Source organism: Schistocerca cancellata, chromosome 7, assembly GCF_023864275.1.
Source record: "Schistocerca cancellata isolate TAMUIC-IGC-003103 chromosome 7, iqSchCanc2.1, whole genome shotgun sequence".
Lineage (NCBI taxonomy): Eukaryota > Metazoa > Arthropoda > Insecta > Orthoptera > Acrididae > Schistocerca > Schistocerca cancellata.
The window spans coordinates 296,238,881-296,243,276 of NC_064632.1; positions in this window are offsets into that span (position 1 = coordinate 296,238,881).

The following is a 4,396-nucleotide window of genomic DNA, read 5'->3' on the forward strand; positions in this document are numbered from 1 at the left end:
GGTTCGCACCATCAAGGTCCTTGGGAGCGACACTGTGCGGGTCGTTGAGCTAGATATCCACTCTTAAGGAATGCATATAAAATCATATGGTGCAACGGGATGATAAAAGCTTATGGAATGTGATGTCATGTCATGAAACCGAAAAACTCGCGTGGAGCTTATCGTGAAACTGGCGATTCTTTAAGGCGTAGCTGCAGATGTGCGATAATACGTTTTACAGACACGGAAAGAAACATCCAATGGCCGAATTTGTCCAGTGGTTCCAGGCGTATAAAATGCAATGCCGCACACGTTTCAAGAGGGTTGGCGTTGGGTTATTTGGGAAGAGAGACCAAACAGCGAGGTCATCGATCACATGGGATTAGGGAAGGACGGGGAAGGAAGTCGGCCGTGCCATTTCAAAGGAACCATACCGGCATTTGCCTGGAGCGATTTAGGGAAATCACGGAAAACCTAAATCAGGATGGCCGGACGTGGGATTGAACCGTCGTCCTCCCGAATGCGAGGCCAGTGTGCTAACCACTGCGCCACTTCAAGAGGGATAGTTTGCTCTAAGGGAGTATAATTTTTATACGCAGACCCGGAATCAAGCAGAAGCAAGTTATTTTGACCAGCTATTAGACAAGAGCGGTGTTGATATTACAGTTTTATTTCTCTTCAGCTCATTTTTCACTCTTGCTTGCTGTGACGACAATATTCCCCATTGCCCTTGCTAGATCACGCCCACGAGAAAGAATAGTAGAGGGGCAGAACACCTCCAACTTCTCGCAGCAAAATAAATAACATTCCAGCCAATTTACCATCCAGATTGACAGTCGCCATAATTGTATACTAATGCGCTGTTGCTAGTAGATCTTGATACAGCTCCTGGTACCTCTAATTTCCAGGTTTCTTGCATATGCATTTCTTCTTAAAATCGCGCTTGGTCGAAGCTGAAAACAAATTCCTTACTGAACGATGGGATAAGTTTGTCTACAAATTTTCGAGCCGATACCGCAGTTTGCTGTGCATCGTCAACTTGAATTTTTAGACAACATAGTTGTGTGGAGATACCATCGATTGGCATACATATAATCAATTATTAAAATTGACAGTCACAATCGCAGTGGTGGTGAAAAGGGCAGGTAGGGTGTCGACTCCAGCGAGCGACCAAATGGTGTAAATTGCCCTGAAGATGACCCCATCGCGGGTTGAAACCGGTTGGCAGCAAAATAAATAATGCGATTGTGACTGTCATTTTGCATAATTGGTCAAGTTGAAACTTTGAAATTCTGTTATCTTACGTCTTCCATTTCTGTAGCACTGTTTGAAGTCAGGCAAGCATCCACTGCTTCCCTTGAAATTACTGTAATCTACGTCGCGCGCAGTTTGATGTGCATAACATTGTAGGTCACTATCGTGCACGTCTGTATATTTTATCGAGCATCCTTGAAACGCACAAACACCAGTTTTGTAACAAGGGTGCCTTGTCTTCTCTTTAATATTCGTAGTTTTTCTTTTTCATCACATAGTCATATTGCTGCAGACTTATTCGAAATCTGATAATATTTTTTTTTATTCTTCGAATGACCTTCCACGTGCAGTAATTATGTTTAGTACCCGCATCTTAGACTGGAGACGAGATTGGTGTCTCCCGTTCCGACAAGGACGGTAAACTACATGGCTCGACACCTGTTTCAATATCACTTTCTCTTGTTAAGCACGTATCGTCATCATTGTACTTCTCATGTACATTGTCTACGCAGTTGAGCGTATATGACACCACACAGTCCACTGACTCATCTTGCAGAAACGCTAATCTTTCATCTGCCACTTCTCGCTTTGCGAGATTCTTTGGTTGCTTTCTGACGAAATGTCAACTTCGGCAACTGTTGTTGTAGACATAATTAAATATTTGGTTTGTTTATCGTTGCCATTGCTCAGATTTGTATCAACACCACTAGCACTGTAGCACCGTTGTGAGTTACTCGTCGGCTAAGCAGTCCGACTGCGCTCCGTAGCCACATGCTGTGCTCACTACTGGACACCTCCAGTCTCTCCCCTGTTGCCATTAACAGCCAATACTGTGGCTACAGGGTAGACAACATATGGGGCGTCTAATGTCACAAACATCATTGGATTTTTGCGATCTCGCACTCAAGGGGTTCCTTTAAGGACTGACACTGCCAAGGCTGTAGATTGCGAAGGTGTAGAGGAACTGTCTAACTTCTTGAAGAGATTCTTATCCAGATGACACAAAATGAACACTACATATTCGTTTACTACTCGATTTTCTGAATGATGAGCTACGCCAGAAAATTATTCCGTAAGACATATGGAAATAAGCAAAACATATTTAGAGGCTGATTCGTTTGTTTCCAAGATTATCCATTATACGAGGAGCAGAAGTACGAGGGTCGTTCCGAAAATAATGCGTCCTATTTTTCTTCCCGCCCCAGATGTCGTTAGTGTAGTCTTAATGTCTGAACCATCCTCTTTCATTGCAGGAGGTTACTTTCTTCTGCGGTAGTTGGTGCCAGCAGAGGAGTGTTCCGAAATGGGGTATGATTTGGACGCGCTTATAAAACAGCGGTGTGTGATTGAATTAGTCACTGCTGCAGAAATTGCGGAGATTGATATCCATCGACGCTTGGTGAGGTGTGTGGAGACGATAAAATAGACGTGAGCAATGTGAGGCGGTGGGTACAGCATTTTCAAGGTGGTCGAAAGAGTGTGCATGAAAACCAAGGCCCGGTCTACGCTGCACAGCTGCCGGCCCTCGCAATGTACAGCGTCTTGATCAACTCATCCCTGCTGATCGGCGGATAACGAGCAGAGAATTGTGTGCAAAGCTGAATGTCGGCTGTAGAGCTATGGAAACAATGTTGGAACATCTTCGCCGTAAAGGCCGCGGATGCTTAGAGAAGAACAAGAAAACTCATCGAATGGAAATTTGTCGCCGGCCGGTGTGGCCGTGCGGTTCTAAGCGCGTCAGTTTGGAACCGCGTGACCGCTACGGTCGCAGGTTCGAATCCTGCCTCGGGCATGGATGTGTGTGATGTCCTTAGGTTAGTTAGGTTTAAGTAGTTCTAAGTTCTAGGGGACTGATGACCTCAGTAGTTAAGTCCCATAGTGCTCAGAGCCATTTGAACCATTTGGAAATTTGTCAGGACTTGCTGGACCAATATGAAGCTGAAGGTAACGATTTTCTGCATAGCATCGTCACCAGAATGAGACGTGGTGTCACCACTACGAGCCGTAATCCAAAAGACAGTCCGTGGAATTGCGTCATGCTAATTTACTGTCAAAGAAGGAATTCAAGACACAGTCATCTGCAGGCACAGTGTCTGCCCCCCGTAGCTGAGTGGTCAGCGCGACAGAATATCAATCCTAAGGGCCCGGGTTCGATTCCCTGCAAGGTCGGAGACTTTCTCCACTCAGGGACTGGGTGTTGTGTTGTCCTTGTCATGATCATTTCATCCCCATCGACGCGCAAGTCGCCGAAGTGGCTTCAAATCGAAAGACTTGCACCCGGCGAGCGGTCTACCCGACGCGAGGACCTAGTCACACGACATTTACATTTATTTGCAGGCAAAGTGATATGCACAGTCTTCTGGGACAACCAGGGTGGTGGTCATATGGATGTCCCGGTGTCTGGAGAAGCTGTCAGTTCAGCACGCTACAAGACGACACTGATTAAGCTGAAAGCCCAAATTTCCAGTGTGAGGCTAGAGAAGAAGACCAACTTTCACCTGCAACATGATAACGCCAAGCCCCACACCAGTTTTGCGATCACGCAACTCTTTGCAAAATTCGGCTGTCCTGTCTTACCACATCCACCGTGCAATCTCGATTTAGCGCCTGCAGACTTCCATCTCTTTGGGCCTCTGAAGGATGGACTACGTGGCGAACATTTTCAAGACTCGGATGCTGTTCAAATGGTTCAAATGGCTCTGAGCACTACGGGACTTAACATCTGAGGTCATCAGTCCCATAGAACTTAGAACTACTTAAACCTAACTAACCTAAGGACATCACACACATCCATGCCCGAGGCAGGATTCGAACCTGCGACCGTAGCGGTCGCGCGGTACCAGACTGTAGCGCCTAGAACCGCTCGACCACCCCGGCCCGCTCGGATGCTGTTGTCATAGCCGTAAGGAACTGGTTAGACTCAGGTGGTTCCGATGTTTTCGAGGGCAGCATGCAGGCTCTGGTTCATTGTTGGCAGAAGTGCGTAACGAATGACGGAAACTTGAAACGTCCCCTTAGAAAAAATATTGAATTACTGTGCTGATAAACCCCTTACGTTATTTGATTTTCAAACAGCTGAGCACAACTGAACGTACTTAGACATTTCGCTCTTTACTTATTCTGGTCAACACTAAACTGACACACAATAATTTTAGCGCAACGC